The 27,112-nt window shown below is 39.0% G+C and overlaps 1 protein-coding gene across 8 annotated transcripts in view; it reads right to left on the bottom strand.

The window, feature by feature from the left end:
• The window catches only part of FBXW11 (F-box and WD repeat domain containing 11), a 91,090-nt gene that overhangs the window by 55,987 nt on the left and 7,991 nt on the right, over positions 1-27,112 (bottom strand). For 3 of the 8 annotated variants that reach the window (XM_069102375.1, XM_069102372.1, XM_069102374.1), the window contains exon 2: positions 21,849-22,016. The exons of the other annotated variants lie outside the window; for them this stretch is intronic. The gene's annotated coding sequence lies outside the window, so the exon portion shown is untranslated. The remainder of the gene's footprint in view (positions 1-21,848; positions 22,017-27,112) is intronic. 8 annotated transcript variants of the gene reach the window in all.

Raw genomic sequence — 27,112 nt, 5'->3', positions numbered from 1 at the left:
AAAATTTAGAAACATTATTCATCCAGGCCACCATCATCATCAAAAGTCAAGGATGTGTTTTCTGCAGTTTTGGTTTATTGTCAACATTATGCTACTTCTCAGCTAGACCATATTTAGCCTAGTTAGTATATTATCTATATGTAATTAAAGCATAGTTAGATTATTTAGATACCATGGAAAAATAGAATAATATGGGGCAGCATGCTCATGACATTGGAAATCACTCAAACTTCATTTATCCTTATCTTAAAGCTTAGCAAAATGTTGTTTGATAAGTCAATATACTTTCACTATTAATTACTTATCCTTTAGTTATATTTAGTCATATCAGATTTCATAGGGTGAATATACAGAGCCAAACATAATATTTAAAAGTCCCATGCATTATACAAATTTTCAATATTTTAGAAATTCTGTCATGTAGTTTACCTATAGCTTAAAAAGGACTTTCTTTTCAAAAAATTTTTTTTCTAATTATTTGAACCCCAGAACCATGAAAATACAAGCGTAGGATTTAATAGATACACCTGTACTCATTGTCTGATATTAAACACAAAATCTACCCATTGGTAGTTCCATTTCCCTTCATGAATATTTAGATATCAAATATCCTTCATACAAATTGCCAAAAATAACTGAAATCCCATTACATCAAATGAAGATTATTAATAACCTGGTTTTGATTCTACTGTCTTAGATCTAAAATATAAAATATGCATAAAACCAATTATTAGGATTAAAATAAAAATTAATTCTTAGGAAATTGCCTCCTAAAATAGTTTTCACATTCAAAGAGCACATATGTGCAAGAAAGTTTTTTTTTAATTAACCTATATGCATGCAAATGATCTGCCACTCCCCCTGGTCAAGCACCCTCCGTGGCTCCCTATTATCGTTAAGATAAAATAGATGCCTTGCTATTTGCCCCCCTCATTTAATGCTTTTATAGATTTATTTTATTTTACTCCCCTTCAAACATTTTACACTCCAGACAAATTTGCCCTCTTGTCTTTCACTGAACATGAATTCCATCTCTCACATCAGCATTTCTATACAGGTCATCAATGCTCTGTACAAGCAAAGTCACCACTGATTCTTAGAAACCCATTGATTCTTTCATGGTTCAAATCATTTGCTATTTCCTACAGGAAGTTTTTCATGAGCACTCCTCAATCTCCTCCAGCAGCACACCTTCCTCTCTTAAATTAGTTAGTATATAGTAGTTTTTAAAACTGTAACCATTATCCCTTAAAGACTGTAAATTCCTTGAGAATGAGAGCTATTTATTAGACAACAAAGATAAAAATAATGTGTCTTCTCACATAGTGGGATAAATGCTTATGTTTGAATTCACTGAACCCAATAAGAAACTTTAGGTCATACAGTCTGACCCCCTCATTTTATGAATAATGAAACTGAGGTGCAGAGAGATAATCATGATTTCCCAAGGTCACTCAGTAGGCAGAGTCAAATTTGAAACCCGTTTCTATTTCACCACAAATAAATCCAGCATGGTTTCTACTATACCATAATACCTCTCATAAAGTATTAAAATTAAGTCCTATAAAATCCAGGAATTTTAAAAATGTAAATATTACACATATATCCACATACAACATAGATGTACGCAAATATTTATTTACTTTAGCTTTCCATCACTGCAGGAAGATAGTGGGAGCAGGTATTATACCAGTACCTCCACTTAATGCTATGTTCTACTGTATGTCATATGTTCAAGTTTATGTAATTATTTTACTGTAGAATTTAATAGAGGATGGCTCCATCATAGATCCTATCTAAGGGCAGTTAATGACTAAAACAGCAAAAAGACCTTTTCGACAGCAATGGGTTCCAACTCTAAGGTGATTAATTCCATGGTCAGAACTTTTCAAATACAGGCCTGATCTGACATTGATTTATTAGCAGTAAGCAATCAACAAGACTTTATTAAGTGCTATGTGTCAGACACTGTGCTAGAAGGTGGAAAAAATACATAAAAATAAAATAGCTCTTGCCCTCAAGAATCTTACATTCTATTAAGGGAAATAACATATACACCTAAGAATATACAGAATTGCAAGGGAGAGAAAGACAGTAGCAATTAGCAGGGAGAAATATCAATATCAAAATATATATATATATATAAATATACACATACATACATATTTTTTAAAGCATTAGGGCTGTCTCACTGTCATTCTCTCCTACTTTTCCAGGAAAGAGAAAAGTTTGAAATCAAACTGGTCATGCCAAAGAAAGATACCCTTTTCATCCATACCAGATACCCCACTTAAAAATGCATCCTTCAACAAGGATAACTGTCCCAACTTCACCTACACCTCCCCTTCCTGGGTCTGTTTGTTCAGCCAGAAAGGCTATTAATGCCATTTGCAAAGACTGCTAAAAGCTCAGCTATGATTATTAACCTAAAGGATTATTTTATTTAATTTTTGAAACAATAGAGGGTTCCAAGCTTTTGTGATAGATTTCAGGGACTCCAAATTTAGCACACTGTTGACTGTATTTACACAATTTTTTAATGTTTCTGGACTAGAATGGAATACTGCTATATATATAACATATATATGTTAAGATTTGTTCACATCAATTACAATCACAGCAAAAAATAATATTTAATAACAGATAAATCTTGGTAAGTTATTCTTTGTTATGTGTCTGAAAGTATTTATTAATTTTACTTGAAAACTGTCAACATACTCTTAAGACAATTTAAATATTCCTCCCTTCAAGCCTCCAGACTCAAATTGTTTTAGCCTATGGAGACCACATGGGGCATAGTTAAGGAGGAAATTTTGGGATGGAAAGGGTAACACACTACACATGTTTTTAAATATCTTTATATTTAATTTGCAACAATGACCATCTTCAGTTAGGAGTGTTTATAAAAGATCTTTCACTGGATTCTGATCACAAGCAGAAAAAAGTTCAATTAGAATGGCTAAAGGACAAAATAAAAGAAATGAACTTTAAATAGCACAGTAAGCTCATAATTACTGTGTTTACATGATTCTCCAAATCCACTGTATAGTCTAATCCAAAATTGGCATCACTGAAGTGAAAATTGCAAAGGAGAAAGACAAAATATATCATAAAGTAAAAAAAAAACAAAGGTCTATGGCAATCTGGTATGTACCAGTTCATAGAAACTTTCAAAATCCTCATATTATTCATATATAAAAGGGCTGAACATGTCATGGCCCCGCCTCCTCAGCCTGTAGCAACCATGGGCCAAGAGAAGACCCATGTCCAGGGGTCTTTGTTTGCTGGCAGGCTATGTGCTATCCCCCCTCTAAACAATTACACAACAAGGTCTGCCTCAACTTTTTGGTTTGACTCCTTCAGGTGAAGGGATCAATTCTTTAAACCTATCAAGATGTAATTTTCTTTAATAATATCTTTGAAGATTCAGTTATTTTTTTACTTAGTCTTGTTTTAGTTACATTTTCTGGATTTTTTCTTCTGGGGTTGTACTCAAATTGCTCTATTTGTCCTTCTCTTCCCTGCTAAGATTCCTCCTCTCCTAATCTCATTTGCTAGATCACACCCAGACTTTATGTGTGGATATATCCCAGGGTTCTGTCCTGGACCACTTCTCTTTCCATGATCTCATTAGCCCCTGTGGATTTGACTATCATCTCTCAACGCAACTAAGCACCAGCCCTAGTCTTTCCTGAACTCCAGTCCTGCATCCCTAAATTTGTATTGGACTCTTCCAGCAGGTGGTCTGTAAGCATCTAAACTCAACATGGCAAAACAAAGTTCCTTCTATTTCTCCCTCAACTCTCCCCTCTTCCTGATTTTCTTATTTTCATAGGACTCCACAACTTTAGAGACCTCCTGGACTTTTCCCTCTCCCTGCACCAGGTCCAATCAGCTTGGAGGTCTTGTTGAATCAACCCCCACAACATTCCTTGTCTTTGTCCCTGCTCATGTGGCTATCACACTAGTTTACGCCCTCTTTGACTTTTGCCTGGACTATTGCAATAGCTTCTAACTCTGGTCTCTCTTACCTCCAACCTATTTTCCATATAGCTGACATATTGACATTCTTAAAACACAGGCTCACAAACCTGCAGTAGCTCCTAATTTCTCTGTTTAGCCTTTAAACACATTCACAGTTTTGTTCCAGTCTACCTTTCCATGAGTTTTGCTCATTACCCTCCTTCCAGTTTCTACAGAAATTGTCCTACTTCCTAGTCCTCAAACTTGAGGCTCCATCTCCTGCCTCTATGCACAGGTCACCTCCCTGCCTGTCACATACTTAGGCTTTCTTCCTCATCTGCCTCCTGGAATCTCTCACTTGTTATAAGTCTCAAATCAGGTGGCACCTCTAACACGAGGCCGATCCTTATCGTACTGTTGCTCTCTTCTTCCTGTAAATTACTAGACAGATAGATCACTATTTACTTATTCATGTTTATTGTATTTCTCCACCAATAGAATATTTGTTCGTTGAAGGCAGGGACTATTGTTTTGTATCCCCAGGGCCTAGGATAGGACCAGGCACATAGTAGGAGCCTGACAAATGTTTGGCAAAGAAATGAACTTTTACTACCTTTTTCAAAAGCAATCTAAAAATTGTTAGAGTTAAAAGAAATCTTAGACATCATCTAGTCCAACTTCCTCTTTTTACAAACTGGGGCTTCAAAGATGAGGTCTCAGTGCTAGCTAGTAAGAGAGGAAAGAATAGAGCCTAGGCTTCCTGCTTCCCAGTATATTCCCCTATATCACACATTTTCTCCTAAGGGCAATGAGACATATAAACTGAGTAGCCCACAAAATAGGAGAGATGAGAATGAAGCACTATGGGTCATTTCCTCAATTTTTATTTTAGGTTCAACTTGAGTCCTTAAAAGGATTTCTGTTAAAATACCCAGACTCCCACATCATTATCTCATCATTAAGGACAGACAACTACTGCTTAAAATACACACAACCTGGTCACCATACTATTAAATGTAAAGCACACAGCCTTCCTTTTTGTTAACAGTCTCAATCACTCCATTAGGACAAACTGGGGAAATGTACTCTGGTTGGGAGGGGGAGGGTGTATAAGGAGGCAGAAAAAAGGGGGAAGATACAGGACTATTTGTTAACCAGTATCAGTGTGTCAAAAGAAAACATCCATTAAAAAAAAAATCTACTGCTTAAGATAGAGAAATCTAGAAGTTAATTAAAACGGATCTTTTTGCCAATCACAGAGGAAACCAGAACAAATTTGTTTTTTTTTTCTTCTTAATTGGCTGCTTCTTTAAAACATTAAAGAGTTTTGGAGAGCTTTAAAACTTATCTTTAAAAGCTAGCTGTAAGACAGACTTCTCTCCTGTTAGAACAAAGAAACAATAATCAATCGAATCCAATTCGGGCCAACAAGCATTTATGGGGCCAAATGCTTACTATGTATAAGACCCTGGGAACAGAGGGAAAAACGGAAAAAAAAAAAAAAAACCCAGTCCATTTCTCCACTCCTGTACTCCAAGTTAAGTTTACACTCCATCAGTGGAATAAAACACAAACAGTGAAGCATCTTACAGTGACAATTAGCAGGGTTTGCAGCTGTTTGTACCTGGGCACACCCCAGGAAAAAAATCATCATCCTTCCATTTGCTGCCACATCCTTGGATCCCTTTCCTTGTAAATCCAACCATCCATAGTTCAAAAATTCCATGAGGGTTCTCAAGGTGATGTCAGGGGTAGGGAGGGGTAAGATTAGAAGATATATCTATTCTGGGGAAGTGTGGCAGGAAGCTAGATGTAGCAAAATAGTTTATTTCCGGCTTACAAGTCCCAACTGAAATAGGTCCATCCTGGAGTTCTGCTGATATGGAAAGTAGAACTCCACTGGTCAGTTCAGGCCATATCAGTCCTGATTCATGGCCAAGAGGGAGGAAGGCCAAAATATTTGACTCCATGCTGGTCAGCATCTGTGCCTGAAGAGGAATTTTTATTCTCCAGAACTGAGCAGACCCAAATACAGGTTAAGCTGTGTCAAACAAAACTGATATAAGAAATCTAGATTTATGAAAACAAAAACATATTTTAATAAATTTCCTAATTTATTAATAAATTATTTATTTCATTTTTATTTATTTATATTAATAAATAATAAATGATTTCCTAATAAAAATTAGGAAAATGATGAAATGATTCTTTACTTTAAAATTTCTATCACATCGCTCCCCCCCCCCCCAATAGCAAGCTACTTCAGGTGCATTTAAAATAAGATCCATTTTATAAAAATAGGATTTATATGAAAGTATTCAGAATTAAATCCATTGCATGGGGCACATCTACTATCAGTGATGAAAATTGGGCCCCTCCACCTTAACTTCTAAGACAGTACACAGCAGAGCCTGTTACATTCATCTATAAGGGTAAAAGAAAATCTAGATCCCCAGATTTAGCTCCAAAGAACCGGCAGTATTCAAAGACATTAAGAGTTATGAATAAATGCAAAACCATCGTGGTTCTGATGTACAATTTGGACTGTGGCCAGACACTTTTTCACGATGGATCTACTTATCAATTGCTCACAAACACGTCCTTTGGGTGAATGGTGAACATCCCCCAAGATTCTTTTATACTATACTAAAGTCTGAACAATTGAAATGGTCTTTCTCCACTCCAAATTATAATGTTCTCTTAACGCAGTATCATTTTTAGATTCAGTTACTGTAGTAATTGCAATGTGCCAGCCCCTATATGTAGGCCTCCCTTTCTTCGGCCACTACTAAAAAAGGGGAAAAATCAATTTCATCTCCTATAGCTCTTCAGTGGAGATGGGCATGCTTAGCCAAATTAGTGGGATGGGTGGCTCCAGCAGCAGTCAGCTTGTTCACAGAGATGCAAAGGAACCACAGAGATCTTTTAGGGAGGACTAAGGCCCAAAGAGAAGTGATTTAACCAAGATAGCACACCAGCGTGCAACTTAATCTCATTCCCTCAATAGAGACAAGAGTTGAGCTAGGAAAGTTCCTTCCCTTCTCTGTAGAAGGTGAGTAGCAGGAACTACTAAGGTTTTGCTGGAACAATGAAACTAAGCCCAGCTGAGACCAAAGGAAAGCCTATGACTTCCAGCTGTGAGCTACTTAGCAGATAAACCCTTGCTGGAAAGCAATGCTAATGCTTACCTGCCATCAATGTTCATTTTGTGTTATAACACCATAAAATACTTAGCAAAGCACTCCCTATTCAAATACCATCATATCCGAGAAGGCATCAGTAAGCCAGAACACAAAAGCACCTTGCTCACTGTTCTGGATGCATCTGTTCCCAATATTCTGGGACCAAGGTCCCACCACAGAACAACTTCTGCTGCCTTGGGATACAACAGTACTGGCCTCATTTCCTAGTCCTCAAGTGCAGCCCTTTGAATCCAAAACTGACCAAATCCTAAATTTGTTCTGTGAAGTTTGGATTCAGTCAAAGCCCAGCACTTGAGGACCTAGAGGGCCACATGTGGCCCCAAGGCCACAGGTTCCCCACCCCTGTGACCGAGCCCCTTCATTGCTCACGTGCCAAATAACTACTCACAAAACTCTTCAAATCATCTATTCCAATATATTCAGCTGCTTTTCAACAAACTGTGTCAATCTCCCAAACTAAAATTTAAAAAAAAAAAAAAGCAATGAAACATACAAAACACAAGCATCTGAACACACCAAAAGTGGATTTCCGTACCTCCCCTTTCCCCAGTGACCAATAATCTCATGTATTCCAGGAAGATTATTTTCAGGGAAGATGATAATGGTTAAGAAGTATAACTTGCATTTAAGTCCATACACAGAACCCTTTTAACCTGTTTGTTTCATTTAAATAGTCAGATTATAGTAAAGCTCTTTTATTCCATTTTATTTTTAATATTATGTTACAGTCATAAAAATGTTTTGCCACAGAACATTGCCAAAAACCACTCCCTATACCAATGCAAACCCATTCAGATTAATTATGTGGAAGATCAGTTTGAATCTGTTAAAAATCTGGTTACAAATTACTTTACAGGAGATGAAGTTTTACTTTTTTTCAAAAATATATATTGACAGGGGCAGCTAGGTGGCACAGTGAATAGACCACTGGCCCTGGAGTCAGGAGGACCTGAGTTCAAATTCGGGTTTAGGTACTTAACACTTACTAGCCCTGTGACCTTGGGCAAGTCACTTAACCCCAACTGCCCTACCTTCCCCCCTCCAAAAAGAAAAAAAAAAAAGAATATATAGTGACTTCAATCAGTCAGTCAACACTGATTAAGCACCAACTATGTGCCAGGCATTGTCCTAAGCAGTCGGACTTACTAGAACTAAGCTAGCAGTCCTAGGAGAGGTCCTTTGGTGAACCTCCTTCTGGGGAAAAGCCAAAATGATTCTCATATTTTGTCCCCAAGTGGATATTTTAGAAACTTTAGGTATTTTAAAAGTTCATTTTCCTAAGCACTTTGAAAAAATCCTCCTACTAATAATACTTCTTTATAAAATAGATCCAGTCAGGCCTTTGTTCAAATGATCACAAATTCTGGGGTATAAATTTGTGAGGTTCATTTTACTTAAAAGCAGAAAATATTAAGAGTGATTTCAACTCATTTAACAAGAAGAAAAGGTTTGGGAAGTGAACTTAGTAAATGGATCAGACGGGAAAAAAAAGCTACCTCCCAAGAGCCTCCAATTAAAAGACAATGTATGATTCAAATTAGACAGGAGACATGCCTCCTCCTCCCTCCCCTCTTGTCAGAGTTCAGGGAAGGACTATGACTGAAGATATAACATCAGACTGGGCTGATGTCAGTTTTGTTCGACTGTTTTCTCTTTTAAAAATACTTCATTTGGGACAGCCAGGTAGCACAGCGAGTAAGAGCACTGGCTCCAGTGTTGGGATGACCTGGAGATCGAATCCCAGGCTCAGACACTTAGCACCCACCCAGAAACACCTGGCCATGTAACCTTGAGCAAGTTACTTAACCTCAATTGCTTAGGGGCAGCCAGGTAGCACAGAGAGTAAGAGCACCGGCTCCAGTGTCGGGATGACCTGGGGATCAAATCTGGGCTCAGATACTCAGCACCACACCCAGAAACGCCTGGCCGTGTAACCTTGAGCAAGTTACTTAACCCCGATTGCTTAAAAAAAATACTTCATTATATGCTTTGCATAACTACACATGTATAACCTATATGGAATTTCTTGTCTTCACAATGGGAGTGGGTGATGAGGGAGGAACGGAGAGAATCTGGAACTCAAAGTTTTAAAAACAAATGTTAAAAAAATTGTTTTTACATGCAAACGAGAAATAAGATATACAGGCAATGGGGTATAGAAATCCATCTTGCCCTACAAGAAAGTGAAGGGGAAGGGGGATATAAGAAAGGGTAGACTGGGGGAAGGGGTAATCAGTATGCTTGCCATCTTGGGGTAGGGGGAAGGGGAGAGATGGGGAGAAAATTTGGAACTCAAAATCTTGTTGAAATGAATGTTGAAAACTAAAAAATAAATTCTGGAAAAAAATATTGCAACCAAAAATACTTTTATAAGGGGTGGTGGGCAAGGGATATATTAGAAAATATAAGAGATCACTAACTATTTTAATAGAGGACACCATATGTTAATTTCACTTAATCTCAGAGTCAGTTCTTTCCTAATGTATATGCCTTCTAGAGATGAGGCTGTTAAAGATGATGTGAATAAATTTTAAAAAAAAAGCATTTATGAAGAGCTGTGGAAGACCAGAAGGATCTGGGATCATCTGAACTGTCAGTCCATGGGAGAATGGAAATTCTCTTCCCTAGCCTAAGACTCCGCAGAAAAGGTGCAGAGTGCAGAGAAGTCCCAGGGAACTGTCTAGGGGACGGAGAAGTTAATTCACCTGCCCCCAGGCTCACAATATCTCATGCTCTGATAACAAGAAATTATTTCTGTGAAACATTTAATGTTGAACCCCTACATGTCAAAAAGAAGCAGGATCTGAACCCAGCTTTTGGGCATCCCAGCCATACTCTCTATCCACTATGGCAGGCGGCTTGATGATATATATCACCTATGATGCAAACCCAAAATGGTAAGAATTCTGTTACTTTATGCTAAAAACAAACTCAACTCAATTCACAAAACATTTGTTGAGTGCCAACAAAGTAGAGGGTGTTCCCATTACAAGCACAAAAAAAAAAATGATGAAAGAGAGGTAATAAACCACTAAGCATATAGTAAGCAATGTGAGAAACTCTGTGCTGGGAGATCGGATATCAGTACAAAAAATGAAACCATCGCTACCTTCCAAAGAGACCAGAGGAGCTGGCGTGCTTCCTAACTCCTCAATTTATTTCTCTGGGCCTCAGTTTACTCAATAGCAAAATGAAGAATTTGGATTAGATCAGCTATTCTCAAGCTTTTGTTTATGTGTGTGAGAGCTGGTTCTCTTTCAAGAGCCAATTGTTAAATTTTCAGTGACAGCATTTACACCTTGGATATCCTCAAGCTATCTAACTTAGGAAGCCAATGAAGAAATTGTTATTAATGTACATTAAAGTTAAAGTGCGTCCTTTTGGTTTTTTTTTTCAAGAGCTAGTTAAAAATTTGCCAGTGCAACTCTGGTTTATCTGCATATTTAGTATACTAGAAAGTAAAATGTCTCAGCATTATGAAGAAAATAGTTCTGACCTTGCAGACCCCCTACAATGGACCTAAGGAGTCCCCAATATATTTGGGGAATGGCTGGACTAAATGACTCTGAAACTGTCCACCAGCTCTGCATTCTACAGTCCCTATGAATCTGCTTCCTAGGTAGTGGTTGTGACTAATGTTTTCAGAGATTTCCTAACTCAGCACTTTATATGTTACACAAAACCTTTGCTTAAAAAATGAGCTGCATGTAACATTAATAACAATAATAATAATAAAAATAGGAAGTAATTAGGCAAGAGAGCCGAATAAAATGTATTAAATGAAATGTAATTGCTGTACAAGAAACAAACATGAGGAATTCAGAGAAACATCAAAAGCCAAGTATGAACTGATACAGAATGAAGAAGAAAAGAAAGAACATTCAATTACAATGTAAATTAGTACCATTATATTCCTGTTAAAAGGCAGCTGATTCTGATGAATTACCAATGATCAAGGTCTTGGAGAACAACAAATGTGGCAAAACACTTTCTCTCCTCTCTGTGGAAGAGCAGCATCACAACATGCAATGTTCTACTGCATTTGGAGTGGAGACCAGATCTTCATTTGTTAGATTTCCTTTGTTACAAAGGGAGGGTTTCAGTGGTGGGACAAGTATGAATATTAAGAAATGACTGAGGTGAAATCAAAAAACATAAATAAAAGTATTAAAAATTAAATAAAATTTAAAAAAACTTTAAAACTCTTCGGATCAAAGAAACAATAGGGATGCTGCACTGCTTGAAGCAAATCTTTATAAACATTCTGCTTAAAAAAAAAAAAAACCTAAAGTTTATTCCTACTCCATCTGGCAAATAATACTAAAAACTTGATAATACAATCAACTTTATATTACTAGAATCACTGGAAAGCAACAATCAAAAGCATTTCTAATGGGCTCTGAAATGTTTTGTATTTAGCTATGCTTTATGTTCTAGAAATCCATAAACATCAAATAAAATAATAACCCCTACTTGAACACTCAATTTAAATGCAGAAAGATCTAGAAAACTTTTCAGTTTTTCTATCCTATCTCTCTACTCAACTTCTGGTCCCTTCCATCTCTCTCCATTGGCTGCTGAATGAAGTAGAGATTGCAAAGTGATTTTCCTAAAGCACAGGTCTGACCATGTCATTCTCCACCTCAATAAGCTCCTGTAGCTCCCTATTACCTTCAGGGTCAAATACAAAATGCTTTGCTTAACATTCATAGCCCCTCAGCCTGTTTCTACCTTTTTAACCTACTCAATGTCTCACACTCCTTGATCCAGTGACCCTGGCTTCTTGGCTGTGGTTGTTCCCTGTGTCTGGAATCTCCTCACTCATCTCTGCCTATTGGCAGAGTCCCAACTAAAATACCATTTTCTAGAAGTCTCAAATCCCTCTTCCTCTGTTAATTATTTCCTATTTATCCTGTATATCACTTGCTCTGTATTTGTTCAACTCCTTGAAGGCAGGGACTATCTGGCCTCTTTTTGTTTCCCTAGTGCTTGTCACATAGTAGGCACTTAATGTTTATTGATTGATTAATTGGTCTAAGTTTAGGCTCTCCAAATCCTAGTGTCATGTTCTCTATTCCATGCTGGGAGTGGTGTGTGTATCACCATCCATTATAAGGCACAATGCAGATCCATTTTTCTTTTCCTGGCTCTGGCCTGGGGAAGAAAAATTGTTTTGGTTTCAGTGTAGGGTATGTGTAAAGTGAGAATAAACAAAAGTGGTGCTAAATGTCAACCAAGACCTTAAACAGAATGGGGGCATTCCATAAGACCTTGAAAGCAAGATCAGCTCTGCATGTATCACAGTTCAAATTCACCTACTGATAATTGAAAGTTGATTATGCTTTTTTCATGGAAAATGATTCATTTAAAAAAGGGAAAAGTTAGGACTAGGGACCAGAACACCAGATAGGGAATCCAATTTAACCCCTTATGTCTTTCTAGGTCTTCTCTTGTCTCCCACCCCAAAATTTTTATGAAGAAAATAGTGGGTGGTAATTAAAGGTGGTAATGATGATGATGGGTGGTGGTGGTGGTGGTGGTGGTGGCAGCTGGTGGTACCATGGCTAGAGCTCTGGGCCTCAGATCAGCTAGACTTGAATTCAAAGCCTGCCTCCAACACTTTCTAGCTGTGTGGACCAGGGCGAGTGAATTAACCTTTTAGACTCAGTTTTCTCAACTGTAAAATGGGGATAAGAAGAGCACCAACATCATAGGGGCTGTTGTGAGGATTAATGAGATGATAATGGTAAAAAGCGCTCAGCGCAGCTCCTGGCAATACTGAATGCTGTGTAAATGGTTTTCATCTTCCTCTTCCCCTTCAGTATTATTCTTCACATAATTTTCATGGAATTCATATACAAATGGTCGTAGCAGTGTATTTCGCAACAGATCGTTGGAGAGCACTTACTATCGTGCTATCATTGTTATAATAGATAAAAGGGGCGGCCAGGTGGCTCAGCGAGTAAGAGCACCGGCTCCAGTGTTGGGACGACCTGGGAATCAAATCCGGGCTCAGACACTCAGCACCACGCCCAGAAATAACTGGCCGTGTAACCTTGAGCAAGTTACTTAAGCCCGACTGCTTAAAAAATAAATAAATAAATGTAATAGATAAGAGTCCTAGGATTAGAAGATCATGGATCTAGATTGAGAAAGGACCTAAGAGACCACCTAGTCTAACCCCTTCATTTTTTGATAGAAAAAAAATAGGCCTAGATAAATTGACTTACCCAAGATCACACAGACAGCAAGTAGCAATGCTGTGATATCTAAAGCCCTGTCCTGTGACTCCAAACCCATTGACTCCTTGGTTTAAAAAAAAAAAAAACTTCTAGAATTGAACATCCTAATATAGTCTATCAACTTGTCAGGTCAGATCTGACAAACGATCATTAATTTTAGAACTAATGTGAGCCTTTGAAGTGTTTCTTAGTGAGTGAAGGTGACTCAAAACTGCCATAGTCCATACTAGAAAACTGGAAAAACTGAATTCAGATCATGCTTGGGAATTGTATTTGGATGTCAGTGATGAGCCAAGGGGCATACAAAGCACAGATGTGGTCTGTTTCCTGTGGCTCACACCAGAAATAGAACTCCTGTTAAGATGCATTAGCCCATACAATAATGGGAGGGAGGAGAGGTAGATAGTGAAGCAAGATTTATAAAGGCAGAGTCTTTGTAGTTCTGTTTGGATCATGGGAGAAAAAATTGTCATCTGTATTCAATTCAAGTGGGAAAAGCTACAGAGGAGCACCATAAAGGCATCCACAAAGACTATTTCTGGTGGGGTATAACAACAGTGAGAACATTAGGTCTTACTCTGAAAAGAGTCTAATTCTAAACAAACACATTGTACATAATCAAAGTGAAATATTTAAAGTCATAAAATACCCCACACTATGATACATGGTAGGCAGTAAAAAGATATTTACTTTGAAAGAACCAGGTATGATCAACCATACCAACCTTAGAATAGCTGGGTGGGGCAAACAATGTGAATTGGTAAAAAGCATGAACCATAAAAAATATTCCACAAGAAATGATGTTTTGGTACTTTCAAGTACATATAGTACAATGTAGCCCAGCATCTTGCACACAGTAGATTTTCAATAAAAATTTGTCATTTCATTTGATTCTTACAACAACCCTAAGAGGTAAGTGCTATCTATCCCCATTTTTTACAGATGAAAAAATTGTGGTTAAGTTTTAGTGACTTGACCAGGATCACACAGCAAATAAGTGACCCAAGCAGAATTTTAACTCAGGTCTTCCAGACTCCAGCCATTGTCCCAACTGGCTGCCTCTCAATGAACTCTTGGTTTACTATGGTGCTGAGTCAAGTCCTGTAGACCTAATGAACAGTGTGAATTCTGCTGAAAAGTTAGAGAATCTCAGAATATTCATTATCACTTCACAATACAGGCCCCTTCAAGATCTAGTCCAATCCTCTCATTTTATGGATGAAGAAAGTGAGTTGGTCAAACACATAACCTTTGTCCCATCAGAGAGAGTATGTACCTATAGTTTCATGAACTCAAATATTCAATTGTTGAAATAATCAGATGTTTATTTTCACTTTTAACTAATGAAAGGCACTTTATAGCTTTAGAACAATATGCAGATACTCCAAAAAGAATCTGAATCAGACCATACTACAGGAAGTAGAGAAATCAGAGCTCTTTAGGAAAAAAAAATCCCATCAGAATGGAAGAGTGACAGTTAAAAACAAACAAGTCCCCAATTTTCCTTAGTCGCCTGAAGCAGTAACCAAGAACCCTAGCCCAGATTTTACAGGGACTCCATTCTACCTAAGCAACCAAACTACCTAGTATGAATGTGTGTGTATGTGTGTGCACTTGCACTGTTACACAGAACTCTGCAAATAAATGAACACAGTCCCAGACGTTCCTCCCCCATCTCCTTAAAAAAAAAAAAAATCAATCAAACTAAGAAAAATAAAATGCTTCTAGACCACCACTAAATCCTCCTACAACCTTTCTGTATATAAGATCCCATCGTGCCTCCACGAAGAGGCTGAAGAATGATCTAGTGCAAGCTCACTGTGTCAAATGACTCTGGCACAGATACTGAGGCTCCTTAAGAGACTACCCATTATAGCGAACCTTTAATAAACTTTGCTTTACTTTGGCTGAAAAAAAAATGCTTTTATTTATACTGAAAATGTAATTTACAGTAGTACTTTCAGTCTCAAGGCCACTGTCATTATGTGCCATCAAATGTCCTTCGATGCTATGTTCCATCACTGTCCTTAGGAAGAATGAAAGGGGCAGGTAAATCCTTATGCAGACTAATAACTTCACAGTTCTCAAAAATGCTGCTTACTGCTCAGTAAAGTGTTACTTTATTGTAGTGTAGAAGGAATAACTGTCAGGGATCCCCAAGGATGAAATGGGTAGTGAAGGCTCCCTCAAAAGGAACTCCAAGGAGCTCATGAGGAGGGATGGCTGGGTATGGGTCAGATTGGGGAGAGCTTGAAAAAAAAAAAAGCATCCCTAGAGGAAGTTCAGGGCCCCAGCCCCAAGAGAGGAGGAAATTCTGCAGGCAGAACAGCTGCAAACTTTTTTTTTTTTTAAGAAGCAGGCAAAGAAAAGGAGATTGGAATTTGGGGAAGGAGAGAGAAATGGGGCTGGCATGTGGGAGGGACAGAGGAGGGGCAAGACTGAGGTCTGGTTGAGCTGTTTTAAGCAGGGGCCAGCTGATCAGGCCTCTCCTTACCCCTCCCATGCTCTCCCCCACACACTCATGGCTGTGGACATGCCCTGCCCTGCCCGTGCTCAGGGTGAGATGCCACTTCTGAAGTTCCTAGAACCTTACTAGCAATACTTCATTCTGGGGGAAATGCAGCTCATTCTGTACAGCAGCCCAGGGGTGAAAATGTCCCAAGCAGATAGATGGTCAGAGGCCTGAAGAACTTCTCCCCTCCCCACTCTCCAAGTGCCTTTCTCCAGCACTTAAGAAGCGTTTATTGACTGATTTTGCTGATACACAAGGCATACGTAGTGTCCAGACAGGGAAAGAGCCTGTCTCAAGAGGGAACAGCCAAACTGATGGCGAAAAGGAAAGAAAGCAAAGAACTTAACCAGCTGTAGTGTGATCATTGAAAAAAGTATACACTAACTGCTCCTTAACTAAACTAGACAGACCTATGTAACTATTAGGAAACAAAAGCCAAGGGGGAAGGCCACTGGGTTGGGCTCCAGAGCTCTTGCTTCGGGTCCGTCTAGGGAAGCCCCACTTTGGCCGTATTTACCCAGCGCTTTGCAGGTCTCACAGCGCTCCTTTGAGCACACTGCAGGCAAACTGTCTAAGCAGTTGGAAACATGATCTCCACATATGCTCTGGGAGCCCCATTAAGTATCTGGAGTAATGACATTGGCGGCACGGCTGAATACACATTCAAGTACCAAGGAGTCAGTGAGGACTCCCAAGAAAATGGGACTTAGATGTGTGGAATGTCTTAATGCGACACACTTGACTAAACACCCAAGATCACATGAACGCATTTGTCCTAAGGACTTGGGAGCTGAACCACAGTCCCTACAGGTGATCTGGTCCAACCTCCTCATTTTACAGAGAACGGAAAGGGAGGGAAATGAACAAGCATTCAGTAAGGCCCTGCGGTGTGCCAGGAAAGTGTTCTAAGGGCTGTGTGTATATTATCTCATTTAAGCCTCACATCAACCCTGTGCTATTAAGCTCCCCATTACAGTTGAGGAAACTGAGGCAGATGGACTCAAGTGACCTGCCCAGGGTCACACAGTCAGATGGTCCATCCACTGCTGCTCCATTGAGTTGCTCAGGTGGCTTGCCCATGGGCAGGGGCAGAGATGGATTTAAAGACAGGCTTCCCCTTTCTCCAAATATCCTACGTCCTCATTTTGGCCAAATTCTTGCTGGGCTCAAAAGGAAAATGAAGTGCATGAAGATTACATGCACAAAGGCAGGCTGCTCTTTGAATATGAATGGTAGCATTTAAAGAGGTAGATGGCGGAAAAGCATCAGATTTGGAATCAGAGGGCCTGGGCTTTAAACTCTGGACCTGTTACTTTATTACACAGTATAACCATGGGCAAAACATATCCTCTCTCTGGGCCTCAGTTTACTTTTCTGTAAATTAAGATGGATGAGATAAATCATCTCTAAAATCCCTTCCAAACCTAAATCTCACAATCCCCTATACCATATTTATCTTCTATATCTATTTATTATCCAATGGTGCTGTTTTCCTCGGAGGCAGCTAGGTGGTTCAGTGAAAAGAGCACTGGGCCTTAAATCAAGAAGACCTGAGTTCAAATCAAGCCTCAGGCACTAGCTGTTTGACCCTAGCCAAGTCACATAACCCATTCACCTTAATCCACTGGAGAAGGAAATGGCAAAACCACTCCAAGTATCTTTGCCAAGAAAATCCCATGGAAAGTATGGTCCTGGGGGTCATAGCATAGGACACAAATGAACCACAACAGTTGTTTTCCTGTGGAAACGTAGCTCCAGAATTCTAATGAAAAGCTGGTGGGAAAACAGCACTCAAATACATTGTGACTTTAACTTTCTAGAAATACAGACTGCATAAAGATAACCTCAAGGTGTTTGCTCACATTTTTTCACTACCAAATGATTTTGCATCATTACTCTAAGAAGACTGCCTAAATATACTCAAACTAAATTTAACAGCAATAAGTGAAAAGTATCTGCTATCATAAAAATCGGTCCCATACATCACAAGAGAAACAAATGGTCAATCGCCAGAAATATTTACTACCTATATAAAAAGTTTTTAAGAAGCAAAAATGTACATTTTAAGGCCGGACTAGGAGGCTAACTCATTAGGTAAGCTATAGATAACATATTCATTCATTTTAAATAATAAAAAAAAAGTGTGTGTAGGAAGTAGGGTTGAACATCTTTGAGTTCGCAGAAAAGATTTTTTAAAAAAACAAGAACCTGAGTACCCCATTCTGCAGCATATTTATAATTACTGACCTAATAAACAGCAAGTTGTCAGGTTTATGCTTATATTGACACTTTTATTCTCACCTTATGGTTTATTTACTTAAATAGAGGCTACTATATTGAATAGGGGGGTCCTTTAAAAAAAGGAGAAGAAAAAGGCTCAAGAATCAAAGGACCTGGGTTCAAAACCCACATCTAAAACATACTATCTGTATGATCTTAAGAAAGTCATTTCTTAGACCTCTAAGGGTTTTAGTTTCCTCTTTTGTACAGTAATAGACCTGGATTAAATGACCTCTGATAGCCCTGTCAGCTCTAGGTCTGTGTATGAACCTATGATTTCATTCCACATTTCAAAATGGTTATCAGTTGAATCTATAGTAACAAAGAGTGTGTCTTAATTGTACCCTTCCCAAAGTGCTTACTGGGAAAAGGAGGGGTGGTAGTATTTAAAACATACTTTCTCGTGTGCTAAACTTTCATTTAGCCCGAGAATAATCCACTAATTTTCTGCAGATGGATTAAAAACTATAGATCTGCTCCATAATGACATCAAAAAGGGAGAGACAACTTCTATTACCTTTGGCTTTACTCATCATAGAAGCTGATCAAGTTCTGGGTCAAGAGGGGATCTACCTACCTAGCAGTAAAGAAAGAAAAAAAAAACTATTAACTGCTTTTCTCAATTTTTTTTCCAGTAAACAATCAGGCTCAGACCTGAGCTCTTCTCTAAGTAATAAAAGATTGGGACCAGCCGAGAGTAAAGAGTGATTATGGGGGCAAAATCTGGAGGCGAAGAGAAGGCTGGTCACAAAGCCAGAAAGAAGGGCTATGTCTGTAGTGCTGGTCTGTCAAATTCAAAATCTCCTTCACTTCTTTTTTTTTCCCCCACAATTTCCCTTTACACGCATATAATGTTTAGCTCCATTCTTCAGAATCCACCCGTAATTCCTTAAGACTGGCACTGCCGAATTTGAATGTCAATATGGAAAATACTGATCCAAGAGAAATACTTTCAAGATTAAAGGAATTTTAATCATACTGAGGCAAGCATCATGAATTCTGAGTTTGCAACCAAAATGAATCCTTGGTTACTGGAAGGGAAGAAGGGAATTCTGGGAGAATCGCTTAATGTTACAAAGAAATTGCCTGTTCTCCCAAGGGCAGGGAGGAAAGGGAGTGGGAAGGGCCACTACTTCACATTACAACAGCCATTAAAATCAGCTACATGGACATGTTTTAAATAGTCAACTAAGTTTACATAGTTACTTAAGTTACCAAGATAGAATTAAAAAATAAAAAGAACTCAGAGAACCATGAAGCTGGCTTTGAGTTCACCAGACCCTGAAGTACTTCCCTGTTCAGCACTTGTTTTAATATTTAAAAAGATTTATTCTCTTATACTTCCTTAGTTACCTTTATTTTTTTGTTTGTACTCTGCTCTGAGAAGACCACAACTGGAAGACTGCGCTCAATTCTGGCCATTACGTTTAAGTGTCTAGAAGACCAGGATAGTGTAAGGACTTAGGATCATTGAACGAAAATCAAGTGAAAGAGTTCAGTTTTGTTTAGACTGGAGGAGAAATGACAGAGCTAGTACATAGAAGATGCCTTCAAGTATTTGAAGGGCTAACACTGGGAATAGGGTTTAGATTTGTTCTACTTGGTCCCAAAGGGCAGAACCAGAACAATAGGTGGCGCTTAAACTTCAAAACACCCCAAACTGAGCCGATTAGCTTTTCCCCCAAACCCTTCCCCCCATTCTAAACTTCCCTATTACTGCTGAGGGCACCTTCACCCTCCAAGTCACCCAGCCGGGCAGCCTAGGTGTCATACCCTCAACTCCTCCCTAGGCCTCATTCCCTGATCTACTCTGTTGCTAAGGCCTATCATCTGTATCTTTGTGACATTTCTCACATAGGCCTTTTTTCTTACCTCTGCCCCTGTCACCACCTCGGCACAGTAGGCCCTCATCATCTCAAGCCTGGACTATTGCAACAGCCTGCTAGTTGGTCTCTATGCCAAAAATTTCTCTCACTCTAATCCATCTTCCAACTAGTTGTCAAAGTGATCTTCCTAATGTGCAGTTCTGACCATGTTAGCCCCTGCTCAAAGTACTCCAGTGGTTCCCTATGACCTGCAGACTTAAATATAAACAAACACCTGTTTGGCATTCAAAGCCCTTCATATCCTTGCCCCCTTGCTATCTCTCTGGTTCTCCTTACACCTCTACTCTCCCCGCCTCCACCATGCCTACTCCCACATACTCTTGATCTAGTACCACAGGCCTCCTTGCTATTCTTCAAAAAAGACTCATCCCCTGACTGGGCATTTTCAATGGCTGCCCCCATGCCTAGAATGCACTCCCTCCTCATTTCTGCCTTCTGGTTTCCTCCCAGACCAAGCTAAAATTCTACCTTCTACAGGAACTCTTTCCTAATCCATCTTAATTCTAGGATCTTCCCTCTTTTAAATATTTCCTCTTAATCTTGTATATAGCCTATTTGTACTAAGTGTTTACATGTTATCTGCCCCATTAGACTGTGAATTTCTTGAGTATAGGAACACTGTTTTGACTCTTTATATTCCCTCAGCACAGTGCCTGGAACATAGTAGTTGCTTAATAAATATTTACTGACTGAGCTTCACAGGATAAATTTCATAAATATCTGCACTATTCCAAAGTGGAAGGAGTTGCCTCTGGCAGCTAGGTGGCCAATAGGTAGAACTCTGGGCCTAGAGTCAGAAAGGCCTGAGCTCAAATTAGGCCTCATATACTCTCTAGTTATGTAACCTGGGCAAATCACTTAACCACTGTTGGCCTCAGTTACCACCTCCTTTACAGGGGTGTTGTAAAGATGAAGTCTGGAAAGTGTCCAGCACATGGTAGGTGCTAGGTAAACTCTTATTCCCTTCTCTTCTATTCCCCCTTTGGAAGTTAGCATGTTCTCCCTTGTTGGAGGTACTCAAGTAAAAGGCTGGATGATCACTTGTCCAGTATGTTGCATGGAAGATTCTTGTTCATGTACCAATGGGGCTAAAGAGATGTACATCAACTCAAATCTTTTCAGATAGCTTTCCATTCTTTCTGACAACTCTTCTAATGGGACAGAAAGGATAACAAATCTTAGGCCAACAAATCAGCCAAGGTCTGCTGATTCTTTTTCTATCCCAAGTGAGAATGTGAACCTGAAAAGCTGTACACTTGATTACAAAACCTGAAATGCCATCTCTAAGCACCTTTGTGAAGAAGCTCCAAACATTCAAAGAAATGAAGATCACGAGATGAGAGCAACATGAAGTGTTTTATGATCATTAACTCCATTAATCCCACAAGACAACATTGCAACAAAGTTTTCACTGCCATCTTGCAGAAGCCAATTCTCAATGTAACAACTATGCTGCCCAACTGGTCCTATATATAGGCTTTGGTTATTGGAGTGGTTCCATAAGTCAACAAAGGAGGTGCCCTTACCTTTGGGCCTAGGGTATGTTTCAGAACAGCCTTAATCTCATTCATTACACTCAATGAAGTTTCTGCTAGAAATGCTACCTCAGATACATTGACTAACACCAGCCCAACACAAGACACTAACAATCTGTTCTACTTCCTTATGGAAGTGGGGGAAAATAATATGTTTAAAAAAATATAAAGCTTTTTTCGAAAGAAATGAGTTCCACAAAACAAAACAATACAAGGTAATTGCTTACCTGGAAAATAGTTTGTACTTCAGATCCACCAATCCAGAATGAATGGGTGGGGGGTATTCCCTTTCAGACTAGTCTGAGAAAAGACAGCAGTCAATCATCTTCCAAGATTCCTTCAGCTTTACTGTATCCAGCTTTCTTCAACAAAATCCCAAACATGCACTTCGGTAACTGTTGGAAAGACAGAAAGCAATCCATACACCTACCATGGCACCAGTGGCAAACGGTGGCCACTATGTAATGTAAGGGTCAGTGGAGTGGTGGATCTGAGTCCCAGAAAAAGGTTACAGGCCAAGACCATGCCCTAAGCCAACCAGCTCCGTATGAAATCTTAGGAGTAAGACTCCTTGTAGCAAAGTTTGACAGGATAAGAAAATCTCTGTAGCACACAATGGAACATCCTTAACCATGCAATCATGATCAATCGGGTTCAGCAATTTCTAAGTAAGGAGAAATTCTGATACGGCTTACACTGTTATCAGCTATAATATAGTGTCATCATCTCTTTTCATCTCATCGCTTCTCCACCAATTAACTAGAAAAGAGTTTGTCAGCTTAGAAGCCAAATTCTAAGGCATCTTAGAAACACAGGAACCTAAAGATCTCCATTACCTTACGAGACATCTTTCTGTTTGCAGTACTTGTATTAAGCATCAAAAACTCACTACTTCCAAGAATCTCTAGAAATACCAACTTTGTAACTTAACAGGAAAAACCAAAGAGCCAATGAGAACCATTACAATTCAGTCTAAGTTTAAACAGAAGAGAAGTTTCAAGTATAGGTATGGGAACTCCCTCCTACCAGAGATGAAAACTTCTATAAATAATTCAGTAGGTAAGTCTCAAAGACCACAGACTTAGAGAAGTTAAATGACTTGCCCAAGATAACAACTAAATGTCAGAGGTGGGATAAGAACCCAGGTCTCAAACCCTCTTCCATAAGACAAGCTGCTGTCTCAATGTTGATTTTTTTAAAACTGAAATCAGCCTCACCTATAGTCAGGCACTTTATTAATAAAATAATAAAGAACCTCAAGTGACAGTTTACTACTAGTTTACTGCTTTAAAGAAATAATCCAGGTCTTTAATACACCAACACTCCTTTCTTCCCACAAACTCTTTCATGATGTGAGATTTCACGGGAATGCTATGTTAACTATGGAAGAAATAAAAGAGCATCAATAGCAGTTCTGACCAAAACTAAAAGCCCAAGGCCCTCAGTACCAAACCATATTACACCCTTGATCCCCTTAATTTCCAGTCACCAGTAAGCTAAAGCAGTGTCACTTAGTATTTCTGACATCCTCAGTGCTCAGGGACAAGACAGATTAGACCGCTTACGGAAAAACAACTGAGATACAGAAAGTAGGAAACCTTCAGACTCTGCCTCCCTAAAATACTCCAATTACAATTTGTTTTTCTTTGGTTTGGTTTAGTCCTGCTACATCACTAGACCTCAAACAGGCCTTACATGGATCAGCTGAGAATCACATATAAAATCACATATAAAAATCACATTGTCACTATTAAAAAAAAAACAAATCACCCATTACTTTTAAAGAACTATAATTCCCCAAATAGTAACAATAAAATGGGTGGTACCAATGCAACAGTGCCCCACAGATCTTTCATGACTAAGAAAGTGGACTCTGTCTTTCAGACCCAATTTAACCCAAACTAGAATTGTTCAGGGTTTGTTAGGGTTGGTGGGGAAGGTGATGAACAATTCATGTTTATCCATCCAAGAGAGTCAGCTGTTAAATTTTCAGTTGGAAATCTACGAATGCCACAAATCAGCTGCCATTTTGTTGATTGTCTAGATTGAAAAGTGGTGGAGAAAATGTTAAAAATGCAAATTAAATTTAAAAGTGTGCTGTGTGTTCATTTTTTCCCCCAAAGAACTGGTAGTGAACACTTACCAGCTCACTCCTGTCCATACCCTTCATGATTTTATAAATTTTGGCCATAATTTTGCTACATCTTATAGGAAGCCTGTTCTCCCCAATCCAGTTGCTAGTATCCTCTTTCCCACTCCCAGATATCTTATATTTCCTTACCTGTGTTCATTCTGTTTCTGATTGTAGCTAACACAGCGTTTTGAGGAAAACACGCACACTTATCCCTTCCATATCATGGGGGGTGGGGGAAGGAGGAGGGAGGGACAGCGCCACCTCAATCTGGAAAACTGATGTAAAAATTTTTGGCCCTCCCTTCATACCAAAGAAGAAGTCTTATTTTTTTCTTTTTCTTTTATGGAGTGTTTACAGTACCTTATTGTAAAATCTGGGTTAAGCATTTTGTCATAGGCTATATGTAGGTCAATGCTAAGTAAAAATATTGTATGAAAAAGAACTAAAAAGAAATGCTGACCTGCAATGTATTGAAACTGTGATAGGAAAAGTCGGAGATGTGGAAGAGATGGCTGTCCATGTGTTCTCATTTGATTCTCACAATGCTGTGAAGTAGATACTGTTATCTCCATTTTGCAGATGAGGAAAATGAGGCTGAGTAGAGCTAAGTGACTTATCCAGAATCACAGAGATAGCTGATGAGTTTCTAGCACACTCCAAATTCTAGTCTTGCCAAGCTCTACCCACTCTAACACTTAGTTGCATTACCATAAAACATAATTGCTTGAGGGGCAAAGTTTGTGGGATTTCTTTTGTCCTTTTTTTTTGTCCAGTGCCCATTCTAAACTACTAGATACTTATTTGGAAATTATTTGACTCTGGATGATTTCAATTGCTCTTTTTTCAGACTTTTTTCCCCTAGCTCATATAGAGATATTTAAAATATCTTGATCAGGAGCAGAAGTTGCCCCAGGTTTAGCCCAAGAGAATTCAGGAGCCACACCCAAGGCCACATACAGAGGAAAGAGAAGAGAGGAGGTCAAAATTGAGGTTCTGACCCCCAGGTCAATGGTTTTTTTTTCCATTCTGCCACTTTCAGTTCCCCACCTTTCCGATCACAGTCATAGATATCATCTTCTCAGTAGCTCAAGGCTGGGAACATTTCACCAAGTCCTACCAATTCTTCCTCCCCAATTCTTTGCTAGTCCACTGTACATTAGCGCTTCCTCTCTAGTCACACAACGACATGTGGCAGAAGCCTTCATCTCATTATGTTTAGTCTTGGGTAACTCTTCTACATATTCAGATCCCTGTAAATGATACTGATTTCCTGATCAGGGGATTTAAGGCTGGCAGTCCTGGAGGCCTACTCTCGTTAGGCATCCACCTTTCCCAGTCCACACTGTCTTTATAGACTTCTCAGAAGTAAAAAGACAAAGGGATCCACACTCAGCACTCTCCTGACCTCCAGTTCCAAACACCTTCTCTAAAGCTCTCCACTCTATTCCTCAAAACCTTCTCCCAACATTTCAGATCTTGGAAATCTCTTTCTAAGGTCATTTTGTGAGCCATCATTTTCCTCTTCTTTCCTTTCCCAGATCACCCAAAAATTATGGGAGATAAATGAGCTCTTTTGTTATTTGTGTTTTTTTAAAAAAAGGAGATATACTGCTCTAGTCAACTGTGGAGTAAATTTACTCTTCTCCTACTTTAATGTAAGGCATTATCTATCATGTGTCAGGCACTGGAGATATAAAACAAAGCAAAACAAAACAATGCTGGTCCTCAAGAAGCTTATATTCTCGTAAAGGACATATGATGTTCACAAGAAAGAAAATTAGAAATTTATATAAAATTATTTTAAAGGGGAAAAAAACAATATAAGTACCTGGTCTCATTTAGGAGGCAGCGCCTGGACCTGTGCTTAGGAGGAAGTTAGGGATTCTAAGAGGCCAAGATCAAATAAAATTTGGCCTTTAAAGGCCAAACACAACCTTTCAATGAATCAATCAACAAGAATTTATTTGTTACCTACAATATTCAGTCTTAAAGCCACCTCCAAGCACAATACAATTCAGTCAAAGGCATTAGGGACATCCTGTACAATGCCCTCCCACTCCCATCTTTTTACCTTTATACTGACAACCTAAAGGCATGGAATGTATTGCATTCCCTTCTCACTTCCATCCATCCATCTCATTAATCAAAGCATTTATTATGTGCCAGGCACTTGGCTATATGCTGGGGATATACATGGAGGTAAAAACAGTACCTGTCCTCAATTGACTTACATTTCAATGGGGGAAACAAAATGTATGTAAAGGCTAGATATACAAGACAGAGTTCCTACTTTTCTTCAAGAGTCATGTCTTGAGTGCCACCTTCCCCATTAGGTCTTTTCCTGTTGTTAATTATCTCTCCCACCTCCAATTATTTTGCATCTATTGTGTGTATGTATATTTCGATAGATCAATCTCTCTACAGTATATATGTAGATATAAAGACATCTATATACAGTCATACACATTATGTCCCCTAGCTAGACCGTAAGGTCTTTTAAGGGAGAGACTTTTCCTGAGCACTTAGCACTGGCATACAGGGGCTCTTATTAATAAATGCTTTTTGATCAAGAAAATACCTTTTAGATGAGGAGGATGACTTGTGCAAAGGCTCAGAGGTGGGAGATGAGGTGACGGACAGTTATGGGGAACAGCTACAAGGCCAGCCACACTGGACTGAAGAGTGACGGAAGGGAAAGAAAGGTAGGGACAGGTGGGAGACTGATTTTGGAAGGCTTCAAGTCCCAACCTGGACAGTTGATAGATATATAGGGTGAAGAGGTTTTTTTTTTTTTGGTGTTTGGGCATTCCTTTGTTTTTGAGGGTGTGTGTGTCTGTGTGTATGTGTGTTTCATACAAGGAAAACATCTCAGATTTGTTGCTTTTTTTTTTGGAGGGGGAAGGGAGAGCAATTGGGGTTAAGTAACTTGCCCGAGGTCACACAGCTAGTTTTGTGTTTGTGTGTTAAGTGTCTGAGGTTGGATTTGAACTCAGGTCTTCCTGACTCCAGGGCTGGTACTCTATTCACTGCGCTACCTAGCTGCCACTAAGATCCTCAGATTTGTGATTTTAAAATATCAATTTAGGGGCAGCTAGGTGACGTAGGAGATAGAGCACTGGTCATGGGAGTCAGGAGGACCTGAGTTCAAATATGGCCTCAGACACTTACAAGCTGTGTGACCCTGAGAAAGTCACTTAACCTCAATTGCTTTGCCACCCTCCCAAAAAATGAAAATATCAATTTGGCAGCTCTATGAAGGACAGTTTGAAAAGGAGACTGGGACCAGGAAGACCAAACAAGAGGCTGTTGCAAAGAAAGGTTCAGGTGAAAGATGCTGAGGTATTTTGTAGGAATTTT

The sequence above is a fragment of the Petaurus breviceps genome, unplaced genomic scaffold, assembly GCF_028583685.1.
Source record: "Petaurus breviceps papuanus isolate PSGF00001 unplaced genomic scaffold, PetGlider_PUasm1.0 551, whole genome shotgun sequence".
NCBI classification, from domain to species: Eukaryota; Metazoa; Chordata; class Mammalia; order Diprotodontia; family Petauridae; genus Petaurus; species Petaurus breviceps.
This window is presented reverse-complemented; position numbering and strand designations above follow the sequence as displayed.